We start from the raw sequence: 17,760 nt of genomic DNA on the forward strand, positions 1-17,760 counted from the left end.
CATGAAGCACGGAGCTGCCATTTTCTGAGATGCTGCCTCGTTCTTTCCATCTGCTCTTCACTTGTTTTTCCCTCTTTAACACATTTCCCTTCCTTTTCCTCCCTTTTTTAGGTGTTAGCTCACAGGAACAAATCACACAACCGAGATACTATGACATCTACAGATGCATAAAATATCAAAGTACTTAAAACATTTTATTCTTTCATTTATCTCAAGGAATCTCAACTTCTTCTTAATAAAAAACTTACAAATACAATTCAGATTGTTACAAGACTAATAATCTGTGACTTTCTACACTGTCTGTTCCTCCTTTGTTCACTCATGCACACGTCATTTCTTTCCAGAGAACAGATGGATCTTAGCACCCTTTTTTTAAGAGTTCACTAGGCACCTACAAGCTTGGACCCTCCTCTCTATCACTTCTAATCCTAATTGCTAAAAATCAGACCCTTATTTTTTCCTCTGTCCCTCTTTACTCACAACATTGTCAAGTTATATCTCTGAAATATTTTTACAATATCAAAAACACTGCAAATCTGACACTGACTTCTCAAATTATATTTTTAAATTAGATTTATTAAACTATATTAAAAACAAGGGATGCTACAAAAAAAGACTGAGATTTTGGCCATCCCTCTCAACAGAAAACCACTGCATTTTGAGCTGGACAACTCTCATGCAGGACTGTCCCTTCCCTTAAGGCCACTTAGCGCTCGCTGCCTTGTGTAATCAAAGCCAGCCATTCTCTCTGATCATTTTGACAATCGAAAATACTACACACATCCCCAGATACCCTCCCAGTGCAGAATCTCTGAACTGCAGTAATCATAGCTGCAATAATAATATATTTTAGAGCAACTATAGACTCTAAAAAGTTGTTACTGGAGTAACTTCCTTAAGATTCCTACAAGGCTGCAAACCCCCATGGGAGTGCTTTCGTATTTCACAACTTTCACATTCCGCGTTGACTTCAACAGCACTGACTTACATACCCCGTTGTCTAACACAGATATCGCGAGGTCTGAGTTTTATCAAATGTGAGAACTTGACGTATTGATTCTATCAGTGTATAGGCAGAGAAGAATCTCTCCATACCTATCACTGAAACTTAACAATTTTATCAAACTGAAAAGAAGCGTTTAATAATTAAGTGACTCCAGTTTTCCAATGGTAAATCATGAAAATTGTAAAATCTTTGGATTTCTCTAACCCAGGCTTATGTCTTAGCTTCTTTTTTGGATTTCTACGCCTGACTAAACATTCTTGACTATGTCTATTCTCCTCCCATTCCACCTTGTTGATATTTTTCAGATAAAGTACATTAGGCAGATATACAAATTTAGAGTGTGTGAATTTTTATCACCAACTATACTTTACTATAGCACACTCTCAGAAAACTAAAAAGAGCTTGACCTTTATTTTACAGATCCAACATTTTAATAATATACATGTACTTAACTTTTCAAGATACTACTTCCAAATTCTAGGACAATCATCCTGATAAATATTTAACTTAATAACATAAAGATGATTTGATTACACACATAGATCAGTATAAATACAGCAACAATAAAATAATTACAGCCTTTATTCAAACACTGGTCCCTCAGAATGTCAAGACAATCTCAACAAAGGTTAAGCTGCTGTCATCTGACATGGAGACCAGAGACTAGAAAATCTAGAGACATGCAGGAAACTTCAGTCCCTGGGTCAGACCAGCCCTGCAGCCCCAGCCATACCTCTATGACCCATCCTCTGCAATAAGACAGATTAATAAAGACAGACACAAACTAACATTAATGCAGTACATATAACACGTTAAATTGTCTAAACTGTCGTGTCAGCCCTTTGTAGACTTGTTAAGCCTACAAAGCTATATGAAAAGCCTTTGAAGAAAAAGCAAGAGGATATTAGTTTAAGTCTGGGAGGAAGGGGAAAGGATTAGGAAAATAATTATTTGATCTGATTTGCATGTTCACCTTAAAGTCACTGACATTATTTTATAATTATTCTTTAGGATCAGTTGAGATGTTTCTGGTCTTGGAAAATAATCAAATTTGTAACATTCTCTTAGAAGTCACTGATATTATTTTATAATTATTTTCTTAGATTACAAACAAATGCCACGTTGTAAAATCAAGACTCAGAAGAAACTAACTTTCTTTTTTTTTTCTGGTGGGGGAGGTAATTAGTTTTATTTATTTATTTATCATTTTTTTAAATGGAGTTACTGGGAATCGAACCCAGGACCTCATGCATGCTATGTATGTCTCTACCACTGAGCTCTACTCTCCACCCAGAAATGAACTTTTAAGACTTAGAAAGCAACATATAACTTATGAACAAAAAATAAAACAGAAATAAGTAATACTTAGCAAGGTTGTATCAAAATTTAAAAAGTCATAAATACATTGAAAACATGGATTAGACGCCAAAAAAAAAAAAAAGTTTAAAAAATACCATTTTGTAAAAGGAATCCTGGACAGTTTATAACTACATAAAAAGTTATTCTAAAACTAATCACTACATAAAGTAGGTCTTTCGTGGTAAATGAACATCAGTGTAGCAAACACAGAGATGATTAAGCTTTTAGAGGAGTAGATATAGTGTGTTTAGCACTGATCTTAACTTTCTCTGACCAAAATATTCCTGCAAATCCAGAAACTTCTAGAAAAAAAAATATCTAAACTATGCCAACTTCTTAAAAGCAGTTTTTACTAACAAACACAGCTAATGTACTCACCATATAAAACTACCACTCATAATTCCTGCCAGAAGAATGGAATCACCAAGTTACAATCTATAAATTCTAGATATCAATATGAAAACATTTAGTATCTACTCGGAGTAAGCAAAAGCACATAATACATAAACATTGACTCTGCCTAGGAATTTGCTAAATGAAAAACCATTCATTTTCCTTTTCTAAAATAATAAACACAATTTCACAAGAATAATCATCCAGAACATCTAGCTTCACACTTTCACACTAAAAAATATACCCCCAATTTTCCTTTTAAAAGGCAGACTCCATTAGCCAATTAAATAAGCTAAAGTGAAAAAAATCAAGCCTGGTATATTTATCATTTTAAGAATAAGGAGAGTGAGAGAGAGAGAGAGAGAAAGAGTGTGTGTGTGTGTGTGTGTGTGTGTGTGTGTGTGTGTGTAGAGAAAGAGGCTGAGAATACAGCAAACATTTGATAATTCTTTGGTAAATGGTAGGGTGTGAACTCTTATGGCTTCAAACTGTTCATGTCTCTCACCCTCTAGAACCATTTCTACCGGCCAATAATATAACAAAGAGTATCACACAGAGGAATTTCCCTACCTAAAGTGTATAAAGAGATACAAAGAATAGAATGCTCATAAATAAATCAGTAATTTCTCCCATTGCCATAAATCAGTTTCTTCAATGAGGCCCAGAATACCAGATAATATCCCAGGGCCTCATTCCCCAAATTCATAGAGCAGAGTGTCCTGATACCAACCTTAAACAAGGAAGAGTTTAGAGAATTTACCCCAGGTGGGAGAATTCGATATTGACAACACAGTTTCCACAGAAGTGAGGGGAAAACCAGACGGTCTGCTGTTGTGAATGGCTTTAAAGCCACAGGGCTCCAATGAGACAATGAAGCTGATTAGAGCTTATGTTTGAAATATCTAAGTTATACATACACCACAGGAGAACGTTAAACAAGAGACCAGCAGATAAACTAGGAGAGTAATATAAATCCAAATGTAGATTATGGCCCTCTAGGGTTTTCCCTCCCCTAGACTCTCTCTCCTTTACTGGGGTGGGGAGGAGATTAAAGAGGAATTTTTCAAAAATATTGCTCCAAGCATCCACTAATAAAGAGTTAGTTTAGCAATAAATGTGTAGGAATTGCTGATCACGTATCATGTACGTGGTTCACGTTATGGACGGCTACTATAACACGTCCTCTTATTCTTTTGACTAAATGTATATATCTATGTCATTATATTACACTGAACATGTAATTTATTACATCACAAATCTCAGGTTTTGTTTAGGGTTTCTATAATAATTCCCACTAACCCTACAATTAAAAATACCCAGTTTCTCTAAAGAAATTAAAACATTATTACTCTCACTGTAACAGTAGGATATTCCTCCCCATGGTACTAAAAACAAAAGAATCATTGTCAATTTTCCTGGATAAAGTTAACTCCATCCAGTCAAAATACCCTTGAATTTAAAGTCAATTTCCTTAAAAAAAAAAAAAAAAAGTTAATTTCCTTATATTCAAGACTAATTGCCAAAAAATATAGATACAAAAGTCCACATGAAAAGGTAGGTGGGTAAGAACACAAATGCTTTCCAGCCAGTCCCTTCTGTCTGATGAGAACTGTGCAGATTGAAGGTTATTATTACAACTCCCATCTCTCCCAGGAAAAATACAACTTAACCAACTATTGACTGTATATTCTGCAAAACAGCATTAAAATTATAAAAGTTCCTATAAAACGATGCTTTTTCTAACTTTTCCCTGTTAGATGTGTAAAAACTTTTAATTATTATAAAAGGAAAATTAAGTCAATTCTTTCCTAACACTCAAACGTCAAGCTTCCTACTCAAACACAAAATTTCTAAAGCAAGGTGCCACATGATAGTTCACTTCACAATTTCCAAAATAAAATGAATTCTCAGTTGACCCCTTTGAGTTAGTGTTTTTCCACTGGAGTTGCAAATGCAGAGGTTGCTTCTGTGTTTAAACATTTAAAATTGAAGAGATTTTCTGGAACCCTGCAAAATACTTCTGAATTTCCTGTAAAGGAGCAGAAAGCTTCAGTAAGGTGACACACCAGTCCTCTCATTTTCTCACATCCTGAGCATTAATACAGTCACCTTACAGGCTCCTACAGGCTCAGAGCTTTATTGGTTTCTCCTACATGGCGAAATACACAGGAAAACTCATCTTCCACAAACCACACGTAAATGACAAGGAGGTTTCTGAAATTCAGAAGTGAACAACCTAAAGCAAAACGAGTTACATCAGATGGAGCGACCAGTAAACTGTATTTCGCTAAGATGCGCCGGGCACATACAACCCTACCGGATTCTAGAGGTCTTCTCCCAAGAGTTAATTTGGTAGGGAGTGACTCTTCTAGTCTAAATAAAATCTGAGGTTTGGAGTCTATCCTCTAGATACGTAACTACTTCTGTCCTTAAGAGCATTTTAAAATAACAGCAACACCTACTGTTTGCAGAGCAATGTTTGTGTCCTCTCTACAGTTTAAGAAGCTCTTGTACATACATGAGTCTTTATTGTTTAAAGTATGTTTCCTCAAAATAAACTACTTGTGGTTCTTGTTTCAAGATAAAGAGAAATGCCTCCCCATTGATGATATAAAGGGTGAAGGACTAGCCCTTGGTGCTAGCCGCTGTAGTAAGCCCAAGAGTGTGACTCAAATGAGGGTCTGTGCAGAGCAGTTATAGACTAGATGGGACAGTTCTAGGGGGTGGTGAGTTCCAGGTTAAAAGTAACCTTGACCTGTGGGTAATGTTCCCCAGATAGTAGTGAAGGAGGAGTTACGATCCCACCCAGCCTCCCTCCTGACCCACTCCAAAAGCCCTGAGGATCTTCAGAGAAAGATGGAAGACAAGACAGAACACTTAAAAGCAGAGCCCGAGAACACATGCAGGCAGGAGGCCGCGGAAAGAGCCTGCTCTCAGGACTACCCATCAGGAAGGCAGTGTTGGCCACCTGGGGTGGGCAACTTCCCCACAAGGAGCTTCTGACTGAGAAGTGCCACAAACAAAACAATGTCTAATAGTTTAGGAAGATTAAACTGGCAGGAAAGAGTGAGGTAGGAGAGGAAAGGGCAGCCAGAAAAGACTGGGGCCAGGCAAGCTAGTTAAGAATCTGGATGATAAGCGATAAAGGTTTGAAACACTGATGAAAGCTAAAAAGAAACAAAAAATACGACCAGCACTGCAGAGGAAGAATGAACAGAATGTGTTTTCTAACTGAACAGGAGGTAAAAAGAGATGGTGAAGATGAGTTCAAAATTTGGAATGTGACTGACAAGAAAAATGATTGCATTTTAAAGACAAAGCAGCCGGGAGTAGGGGTGGTATTCAAGTGCAGGGCGGTGAGCTCCATTTTAGAGACTCTGAGGAGAGACCAGACATCCCTGGAAAGCAGCACCCATCAAATAGGGGGGAAAAGGCCCCAACACAGACTGTCTTCAAGGCAGGGGATAGGGATTTAGAAATCTCCAGCCACAAGGGGGTGCCTCCGGACAGAGGAAATCTCCAGGGGAAAAAACACCCAGAGAGAAGAGGAAAAGCCGAAGGATGTGGCTTTGTGAACGCCATGGAAGAAAGTAAAAAGGAGTCACCTCCTCCGCCAAGCTCGGTGCAGGGAGGATAGGGCAGGCCAAAAACCTGCAGGACTCACAGGTAACTTGGAAGGGCTTCCCTTGACAATACATATGCCATGTTATCCCTCCATACCTATTACATTAAGAAAAATATCTAAGAAAAATGCTATTAATGTTTGTGAAAAACCTAAAGTATCTCAAATGGCTCATATGTTCATCTGTCTGCTTAAAACATCCCAGTGTAAGACGTAAGTAATCACTGTCCCCATTTTTCAAATAGGAAGAGAGGACAGCTGTCCTACCCCAACCACTACCGGAAATAAGGAGGTCTCTGCACCTGATCTGTGATGGAGTTTATTCTGCATATTGAGGCAGCACTCAAGTATAATTACCAGGGGATCGCACCGACACAGTATTTACCTCCCAAAACAAGAGAACTGGCCAGCTCAACAACCTCTAACAAGAGGTAACAGAGCTTCCCAACGAAGAATCTAATTTATCCTGAGTCCTTCTTTTTTAAAATTCTACTTTTAGATGTACTTTAAAATTAGGCCTTTTCAGAATTATAGCAAAGTCTCCCTAAAATAAGCCTCTCAGAAGGGGAAATATTTAGAATCCCATTTTTATACTGATATTCCAAGTTACGCTTAATTTATCCTGTCTTAGAAGGTCTTGTGTAAATCATGGGATGCCTACTTTAGTATATAAGGGTTTGGTGAATCTCACAATACTTTTCAAATTTTGATGGCATTATTTAAATTACTCAGAAATGCCACAGAATTTTCCCACCAGAGTTTAAAGTAGTCTTTGTAGAACTACTTTTAAACACATGCAAAATCTGTAGGTTTTACCAATTTCCAGACAGGCTGCCCTCCGTAATCAAACTAACAGTTGCACTTAGCTTTACATATTTCAGGCACTGCTGTGCCAAGAAGTAATTTAGCTCTTTCATAGCAAAACCTATCATATGATTTATTGCAAGAGCTACAAAATATTTTTTTCAGCAAAATGGCTGGCAAATATATAAGTATTCAGTGAACCTCCTTTATTGCATGTTTCAAAGGACTAATAAATGAAAACACAGCAGAGGTCTGACATAAACCAAGACTCTAAGAATAAATACTATATGGTACTGCGAAAAATATTATAAGAGTATTTCACTCCAAATGGACCAGATTTATTACATACAATAACTCTTAACTCATGCTTCAGGGAAGTAGGGTGGGGAATGAAAGGCATTCTCTTTAAGAAAGAATACTTAAATGACACATGCATTCATTCCAGTGAATGAATGTGATTCTGTACATTCAGATATCCTGCAGTTCAGAAAACCACCCCATTACCAAATGTGGTCCAACAGCACATCTCTTTTTTCATGTTTTATCAGTAGGTTCTAACTTACCTATCAAAGATTACTTTTGCCACAATAAAAACTCAATCTATATTATCTATTCTTTTAAAGAATTCAAATAAAGATTTGACAACCTATACTTTTTTCCTCCAGGGGAAGTTGCATGTTTGCCATGAAGATCAATAACCTACTTTAAATTATAAAGTAGTAAGTTAAAGTTAGCTAAGCACTTCAAAAGTAAACTTTATTTCCTCAGGACAAATTTATCACTTTCAATGCATAACCTTGAATTGGTTGTTTAAAAAAAGGGGGGGGGAGGATTTTAGAAAAATTAATCAGGCTGCCACCATCAGTTCAAGGGGTTGATGCACTTAGTCTCATTTTCTGGGAGAAAAGACCATTGTTTCTGTGCTATTCAGTGTAATAGACCACAAGCTTAAATTATTCACCATGCATCAATTCTATGCAAATTTATTTAAAGTTCATAATAATTTAATCTACACACTGGGAATGTTGATCTTACGTCATGAAAAATTCCTCCAGTCTCCAGTTACCTGCGTGCTTTATCTCCTGCCATGGAAGGGATGGACGCCAAGGCAAAACTGCTGAAAGTGACCATTTAATAACGTCATAAAACCACACTTGGGAAAGAACTCCCACAGGCTAGTAAGTCCGGTGTCTGGCTTCAAGGGGGACCTCACATAAACCCTACAGTACACTCTTACACTTTTTTGACTAAAGAGATTCCATAAACTGCTTCAATGATTCAATCATCTAGTCAAATGGACCTTCCTTTAATGTAGCGGCTGAGAACTGGGGCAATTTTGCCCCCCAAGGGACATCTGGCACTGGAGACCATCATTTGTCACAACATGGGGGAAGAACTACTGGTATATGGTGGGTAGAGGCCAGGGATGCTGCCAAATATCCTACAATGTACAGGGCAGCTCCCACAACCAAGAATTATCCAGCCCCAAACATCAATCATGATAAAGTTAAGAAACCCTGCTTTAATGGAACCCAAGTACTGCCTTCAGTCGCTCTACAATGATGATTTTATCGGCTATAACTATAAACTTCTAACTTCAAAAAGAGAGCACCAGAATAGTACCCCAAACCTCTAACCAAGTGCTAGGAAGACTGACGGCATAACTGATGGGCTCCAGGCAAACCGCACAGCCCTGGACACGGGCAGTACAGTCAGCACAAGTCACTGCCGGGTTAAGTCCCCGCCATCGGGAAACTCCCTGGATCTACACATCTGCCACGTAAGTCTGACAATTTCCCCCCACTGCCCACCTCCTCCCTTCTCACTCCCCACTACGGAGTTTTCTAGTGCAGCCCACAGGCTTTTTATCTTTTGCACTGGTATTAAAAATAGCATGAAAAGCAAGTCAGAAGACATGAAAATAGTAAATAACCTAAGGTGCTTTCCATCCCGGAAAGTCTATGATTTAACAAGACTTAAAAGGTTTGTAAATCATATCTGGAACTTAAAAAGAGATTGGCAGCTTAAAGAAACATACCAATGAATAAATAAACATCTAACGTAAAATAATCATCAAAAGAATATTCGTGCAGATGTATGTATGTAACTGCACAGACTCGGCTGAAGGAGGTGAATAAAAGGGAGCTGAAACTGAGTGCTGCTTCTCAAAACAGCATCAGCAGGAAAAATGTGTATTTAGAGGCTAAAAAACAGAATTTACATTTCCACACATCTTAGAAGATTAGAGAATTTCACAATTCACGACAGACAAGCCTTTTAAACAAATCTCAGTGAAAAAAAAAGCTCACACTATAGAAACCTTACTGATCAATACGGAATTGATAAATAAATCATGACCCATCCATATATGACAAGGCCATTAAAAATCATACTGACCAAGATTCCATGGCATGGATATATGTTCACAATATCATAAGGGAAGACAAATTACAAATCATATATAGATATCAAGCCTGTAGAAAATGTACATATATAGAACTGAATAAAAATACACAAGGAAAGAAACATACACGGAGAGAGGCAGGAAGGAAGAGGAGGTCTGTCAAAACGTTCGCAGTGGTTGTCTGAACAGTGGGAAGGGTACGGCTGATTTCTACTCGTGTTTTTTCCTCTCTTTTCAAATTGTCTTACCGTGAGAATCTCTTGTTAGGTTCCATACTTACAGAAACTAACACATTATTATAAATTTAAACTGTATTGTTTCAGGAACTGTCCATAAAATGAGGGACAAACAAACGTGAATATGCCAACTTTTTAATTAAAGATACCACCTGCAGAATCAACAAAAGCGAATCTCTATTGGGCGTTATGACGACGTGCCTGGCACTTTCCTAAGCACTTCAAATGTATTAACTTATTTAAACCAAACAAAAAAACGTGTAAAAAAAGAAAAAAAAAAAACTGGAATACCAGAAGCTGGGAACAAATGTCAGTCCCACTATGAATTTCAATCTCAGTTTCCATCACTTGAAATGAGGGAGTTGGATGGTTTTTAAAGGTCTTCTCAAGGCTATACTGAGATACTGCGTGTAAAAGAATGGGGTCAAGTGAGTGTTTTTGAGGAAGCTTCTAGAGAATGAAAAGGCAGCTTCATGCTATTTCAAAAACAAAACCCTACTAAAAAGGAACATACGATTATGTCAGTTCCTCCTCCTTTACATTCGGCCGCCAAATTTTTAACATGCTAAAAAAAGAAAAAATTGTAAAGGTCTACATTTCCCTCAGTACTTCACGCAGCTGATCAAACCAAGATGAAGTGAAGTCTGTTTTCTTAACTAAGAGAATCAATGGGAGGTTTCGTTTGTTGTTAAACACTAAGGTTGCTTTTACCAATGAATCTGTAGTAAACAAAAACTTTACGAAATATTCTAACGGCCCTCTGGTGGAACCATTTTTAGGGTCTGATCAGAGAGATCTGAAGACCTGCTGGGATTCACCAAAAGGTGTTCCACTTCTGAAATAAACCCAAAACATCAGTACAACGCCTAATGGAAGAGGGGCCAGCATAAATGTCCGGGGGGGGGGGGGTACAGCTGCGTAGCGGAGGGGATTTGGGCTCCCGGGTGGGATGTGGGATTGTTCCCGCAGCTCAGGGCCCCGACAGAGGGCGGCCAGTCGCGGCTCGGTGGTTCACGCGTGGGTCGGGAGGAGCCAGGGATGCGCGGGGATGACACTGACCTGTGAGGTCCACTCCGTGGCTCACTTAACTACCATCAAAAATAGATTCGTGGATATCCTTGGTTACAAAATGAGTAACAGATAAGTGTACATCTGTTAAAAACAAAAACACCGGTGGGTCTATGATGGGATTATCGAGGGAGACCATCTCCAGGTTTAAACCGCACAGAAACTATTTAGGAAACACAAAGACGCGAGGCACAAAACAAATTAAGAATGCAAGTGTGAAAGACACATTCGGTTGGAACACACAAAAAAAGAAAAGCCAAACGACCTGAAATTGGAACGGCCCCGGGGCCCCGCGGGCGCCCTCGCTGTCCCGGGACCCGGGTCCCGCCGGGGTCGCAGCCGCCCCGCAGCCCACACGCGCCCTCCCCGCGGGGCGCGCGGCAAACCAAAGGCGACAAAGCGGACCCGACAACTTCACGGCGCCGGGCCCCAAGGCCGGGCCGGGGTGCTGAGCGCCGGAGGGACGGACCCCGGGCCACCTCCCGGCCACCGGCGGTCCGCGCCTCGTTCCGGGGCTCCCGCGGGCGCGGGACGCCGAGACCTCGGAGGGGGCGCGCCCGCCGGCCCGCCTGGCCCTTAGCGCCGGTGCCCGGCGCGGCGCCTCCGCCGCCGCCGCCGCCGCCGCCGCCGCCGCCGCCGTCTCCTCGCTCCTCGCGGGCAGGGACGGGCGTCCCGGCGCCGAGCCCGCCGCCGTCCCAGAAGCCACCCGCCCCTCACCTGCGCCCGCCGCGCCCCGCGCCTCAGAGCTCCGAGAGCCGCCGCCCGAGCCGCCGCCGCCGCTCCGCCCGCACCGGCGCCCGCGGCCGCGCCGCCGCCATCTTGGCTCCGGTCGGAAGTGACGTCGGGCGGCGCCGGCCGCGGAGCCTCCGGGACCCGCACCGCCAGCGCCGTCGCCGAGGGCCGCGACCCCCGGCCGCGCAGATCCCGACGCGTCGCCGCCCCAGGGCCCCGACGCGGGCCGCACGCGCCCGACGGCCCGGGCTGCGCTGCCTCGGACGCGCGTTCGCCCCGGGGCCCCGACCTCGGTTCTCGCGGGCTCCGACGACCCCAGGCCGCTCGCGCCCCGACGCGCGGCCGCCGAAACGGCTCGCGCTGGCCCCGCCGCCCTCGCAGGGACCCTGCGGACCCCGCGGCCAGCGCCCGCGGTCCGCCACCACCAGTCTGTCCACACCAAAGGGTTGCAATTCTGCGCAATCGAAAGTTACTACAGAAATCCACAGCCTTTAATAAAAGGCGGAGGGGGGAGGGAAAATGGGTTCATCGCTAGGTCTCTGTCAAAGTGGTAAACATAGACCCAGTCCTTTGCTCGTCTCTGAGGGACCAGTCCAGCCTCACCCCCAAAAGATCAAGCTCCAAGATGCAGCTGGGAGTTTGTTTTTGCTCCTTCATTACAAATGAGTATCTCCTGCCTGCCGGCAAAGTATCTCGCACTGTGCTACGTGCGGAGGCTACAGCACGGAACATGACATTGGCCTTGGCCTCGTGGAACTTACTATTTACAAACGAGAAAGCAAACAGACAGCTTAGGTGACGAGGAATAAATGCGCTCATAGAACACGTGTTGGAGATGTCTAGTAGACATCCAAGGAGCAACGTCTATCAGACATCCAGCAGGCAGTCGGCAAGGAGTCCGAAGTCGGGGAGAGTGGCGGAGGCTGGAGATGGGATAGAAAGTTGGGAGTTACCGCATATGGGTAGAATTTAAAGACATGACCACTTCAAGATAAAGCCCTGAGAATGAAATCAGGAAGAATCTAAATGAAATGACGTTAGGCTATGTGGAAAGGACCCACCCTAAGGAGGAGACATACTAAATTAGAGGCAGGGACGCTTTGGAAACTTGAAGGAGCACACAAATCCGTTTATGTAACTAGGGTATAATAATCTTCTTGTAAAGGGATGATGCTTTAGCTAACCACCTAGGTATAGTGAACAAATGAAGGTAACCTCCTTAGAGTGAATTTTATCACGTTCTTAAAAAGTGACAGGGTCAGCGCAGAGCCTAAGAAAGAAAGAAATCAAACCTCAAGCATTTGCTTATTTCTTCCACTGATATTCAAGGGAGAGGGGCCCTAGATCTAAGAGATACTTGTGTGCATGTCAATAAAATAGTGTACTCAGCTGTGGGTCAGAGCAGACATCAGACTTTCCCATCTCTTACCTAGATCAGTGCCTCCCAGTGTAATCCGTGCTTCAAAATAATCTAGAGTATCTGGAAAAAAAAAAAGTGAAGGAGACGCCACTGTTCAATCCACAATCAAAACACCAACATACAAGTAAAAAAAATTAAAGAAAAGCTATGTGCTATCTGGCATTCAATAGACTGCAAAGGAAAATAAAGGAACATTAAGTTGGAACTAACACGGTGAATCAGAACATACACTAGATAGTATCATGCGGAGGTGGTTGGCAGAGGGGTCAGTGGTGCTGCTCCCCGTCATTAATCCAGAATGACTGGGTGTTTTAGTTTCCTGTGGCTCTCACAACAAATTACTGCAAACTGGGTGGCTTAGAGCGCCAGAAGTGTATTCTCCCACAGTTCTAGAGGCCCAGAGTCCAAAATCAGTATCACTGGGCCAAAATCAAGGCATCAGCAGGACCACACTCCCTCTGGAGGTTCTGGAAGAGCATCACTCCTTGCCTCTTCCAGCTTCTGGTGGCTGCCAGCTTTCCTAGGCTTGTGGCTACCTCGGTCTTCAAGGTCAGCATCTTTAAGTCTCTCTCTGCTCCATCACCTTCTCCTCTGTATGTGGTCAGATTTCCCTCTGCCTTCCTCTTCTCAGGATACATGTGATTGCATTTGGGACCCACCCAGGTAATTCAAGTTCATCTCCTCATCTCAAGATCCTTCCCTTAATCACATCTGCGAAGACCTTTTTCAGTATGCGGACAAGGACAAGGACATATCTTTGTGGGCCATTATTTAGCCTGCCTGGGTATATCCTCAGCACTCGAAATCCATCCCCCTTAATCTGTCATCATGTATTTTTTAAGCTGCATATTTTCCTTAATTTTTTTCTATGTTTCAAGCTGTGCCACTTCTCAGGATGAATAATTATATGTATTTATCAATTTAATCCAAAAAAGATATGACCTACTGATAATACAGTGTAACTTCATGAATGTTTATTATCTGTCTGATCTGCTAAATATTACTCTTTTGTCTCTTTGAAAAGGCGAAATATATTGCTAAAGGATGAGGGAAGGAATTTGAGACGTTTCATCACATCTCATGGGTCATTTTCTGTATTAGGGGATGGACCTATAAATAGCACTCTGTGTAGATCTACAACATGAGTGAAACTCCGCTCTGCACAGATACCTCTCACGCAGGTCCCGACTGGTTTCGTACCTTGGCATGTGGTACCATTACAGAGGGCCATCTTCATCATTCATCATCACAGGACCCAGAGCAGTGTCTGGCATAGAACAAAGACTAGATAGATATTTTTAATGTGAGAAAAGTCTCCCTGCCTCTTCTGATGTGGCTGGATTTGAGCAAATATGTGTGGACCAAAGATTCTATACATTCCAAAGACAGCATATGGTTACAATAGGAACCACAGAGCGTTCAGCCAGGAGACCTAGAGCATTGCCCCTAGAAAGATGAAAGATTTTACAACCAAGATGAAAGAATTTACAACACACTGTCAATAGAAAAGCAAGTCGACTCAAAATTCCCGGAATGATAATGATACTGACTTTCCACGGGCTTCCAGTCTAGGCGGTTTACATGGACTGTCTCATTCACCCTCTTAGCAGCCTCCTGTGACAGGCACTGCCTGCATTTTACAGATGAAGAAATGGAGGCCGGGAAAGCTTAGTTAGTAACACAACCAGGCTTTGAACCTAGACAGTTTAGCTCCCTGGTAAGCTGCAGGCTTAACAAGTACACTCCTCCTGACCCCCCAACCCCCACCCTGCTGTCCCTCTCCCAACACACACACACAGAGAAAAGCCTGAGAACTGGTACAGGAAACTGCCACTACCTGCTCTCAACTAGTTATTCCTCAATCGAGATAACTAGGGTAGGAACTGGGAAGGATTTTTTAAAATATCTGCGTAGAGCAACCATTCTAAATACTCTCCCTGGACCCTCAGGCAAGAACATATCATGGTTGGGGGAAAGGGATGAGTATCCAAGGGCAACCACATGAAATGAAATCCTGTTTTGTTCAAATAACACATCACTTAAAAAAAAAAAAAACACTGAGCCCCCTTTCCTCACGACTGCAAGTTGTTTTGACTGAGGTCCAGGAACTCTTCTCCCAGTTTCTCCACCTCGTCCCCCACCCCACTCACCGTCACTCTGCCACATCATTGACCCAAGCAAAGAATGACATCTGAGCAAGCACACCAGCAAGCAGAAGATTTGACACTTGGATTCTGGGTTCCGATTAAAGATAAAGAAATTCAAAGACTGAAACTCTGGGACTGAAGATACAACTTATTGCATGATGAACACTTTTGAGGACACTGTCTAGTTTCACAAAAACTTCTGCAACCTCCAAACCTATGGAGGAATCTTAGCAGTAGCGAGACTGAATGACAAGAAGGGGAAAGGAGGGACCCTTTACTGAGTGCCAGTCTGCCCCAGCACTTTATCCCACATTCTCATGTAATCCTCACAACAGCAACAACCGTGGCTGCTGTTCTCCATGGAGAAGCAGAAGCTCAGATTTTGAGGGCACATCTGGTGAGTGCCAGAGGCAGGATTCGAGAACACCACCAATGTCAAAGTACATGACCTGTCTGCTGGCCACACTGCTTCCCAGTCATCAGTGTGTTTTTAGCACTACACTCTCCAGGCACCAGGGAGAACACAAAGGGACAAAAGACACCAGCCGCACTCTAAGAGCTTAGGGTCTAGTGGAGCAGACTGGACTTGCTCACAAAAGCACAGCAGAGCACAGGGTTAGACAAGAGCGGCATCCTTATGTCCCTTGTGTCCCCATGTGCTCCATGAGTGTTTGCTCCTTACTCCGTTTTTTTTTTTTTTTTAATATTACCTCAAGACAACCTCCTGAATAGGAGAAAATATATTTGATAAAGGGTTAGTATTCAAAATATATAAAGAACTCATACAACTCAATAGGAAAAAAACCCCCAAACAATCCAGTTTTTAAAAAGGCAGAGGATCTGAATAGATATTTTTCCAAAGAAGACATACAGATGGCCAACAGGCACATGAAAAGATGCTCAACATCATTACTCATTAGGGAAATGCAAATCAAAGCCATAATGAAATATCACTTCACACCTGTTAGAATGGCCATTATAAGAAAGAAAGAAAGAAAGAAAGAAAGAAAGGAAGGAAGGAAGGAAGGAAGAAAGGAAGAAAGAAAGAACAAGTGTTGGCAAGGATGTGGAGAAAAGTGCACTGTTGGTAGGGATGTAAATTAATGCAGCCACTATGGAAAACCATATGGAGGTGCCTCAGAAATTAAAAATAATACTATCATATACGTGATCCAGCAATTCCACTTCTGGATATTTATCTAAGAAAATTAAAACACTAACTCAAAAAGATATATGCATCCCCATGTTCATGGCAGCATTATTTACAATAACCAGGGTATGAAAACAACCTAAGTGTGCATTAATGGATGAATGGATAGTGGACATATACATTACGTAAAATATATATGTATATTTATATATGCACATGTAATATATGTAATTAGTATATGTATAATTAAATACTATTCAGTCATAAAAAAAGAATGAAATCTTTTATTTGCAACAACATGGATGGACATTGAGGGCATTATATGAAGTGAAATAAGTCTGAAAAAAAAAGCAAATACTGTATGATCTCACTTATCTGTGGAATCTAAACAAACAAACAAACAAAAGCCAAGCTCAAGGATCCAGAAAACAGACTGGTGGTTGTCAGAAGTGAGGTGATGAGGGATGGATGAAATGGGTGAAGGAGGTCAAAGGTACAAACTTCCAGTTATTAAATAAGTAAGTCATTGGGATGTAATGTACAGCATGACAACTATAGTTAATTATACTATATTCCATATTTGAAAGTTGCTAAGAGTAAAACCTGAAAATTCTCATCACAAGGAAAAAAAAGTCTGTATGTATAGTGATGGATGTTAACCAGAGTTATTGTGATGATCATATATATACAGAGAGAAAGAGAGAGAGAGAGAAACAGGAAGAATTATTATTTTTTTAAAAAGGAGAGGTGTTGGGGAGAGTCTGGACAAAAGTGAATGGATTAGCATTTTATACAGTTATGGTTTGTCTAGCAGCCTTTTCTGCACTGGAACAACAACAAATAAAGAATCATGTAGAAAGAAGGAAGAGAAAGAAAACTTGCTCTAAGATGCTAACATTTCTAACCAATTCAAATTTATGACCCCCAAAATAAATTCCATTCTTATTCCAACCCATAAGAATAATCAGAGCACTGTTTCTCGGGTTTTTTCCATCACACTTCTAATACTACATTTTTAGAACCAAGCACATTAATAAATCTGTTTAAAAGTTCGGAATTTCCCACACAGATGTCCCTAAGGAGCAGCATTCACTCCTATTTCAGAACCACTGGTAGAACAAGCTCAAAGGCCAGTGCAGTTCTGTTCTGGAGAATACAAAGGGAAGTTTATTAAAGACTTCATCTTCCTTGAAGGCAGAATTAATTCACTAACACACCGCCATGAGAGCATGAATAAAACATATAGGTTGGCAACAAAGACATAAAGTGAAAATATTTTTCAGCGGGAAACAGCAAGCAGCCTGAGAAGGAACAGAAGATAAATCAGGTAGAGAAATATGCAGATAGAGCAGAGGTGGTGAAGTCTCAGTCTGCATTTGCTTCCCCAGATCCGAAGTTCCTGTCCCTTCACTGGGCATC

General features: G+C 41.5%; 1 protein-coding gene across 5 annotated transcripts in view; it reads right to left on the reverse strand.

Moving 5' to 3' along the window:
• Nucleotides 1-11,721, reverse strand: part of PRDM2 (PR/SET domain 2) — a 109,190-nt gene extending 97,469 nt beyond the window's left edge. For 4 of the 5 annotated variants that reach the window (XM_074377393.1, XM_074377391.1, XM_074377388.1 and 1 more), the window contains exon 1: nt 11,610-11,721. The gene's annotated coding sequence lies outside the window, so the exon portion shown is untranslated. The remainder of the gene's footprint in view (nt 1-11,609) is intronic. The other variant, XM_074377392.1, reaches the window with a different exon arrangement.
• Nucleotides 11,722-17,760: the final 6,039 nt, after the last annotated feature.

The sequence above is a fragment of the Camelus bactrianus genome, chromosome 13 (genome assembly GCF_048773025.1).
Source record: "Camelus bactrianus isolate YW-2024 breed Bactrian camel chromosome 13, ASM4877302v1, whole genome shotgun sequence".
NCBI classification, from domain to species: Eukaryota; Metazoa; Chordata; class Mammalia; order Artiodactyla; family Camelidae; genus Camelus; species Camelus bactrianus.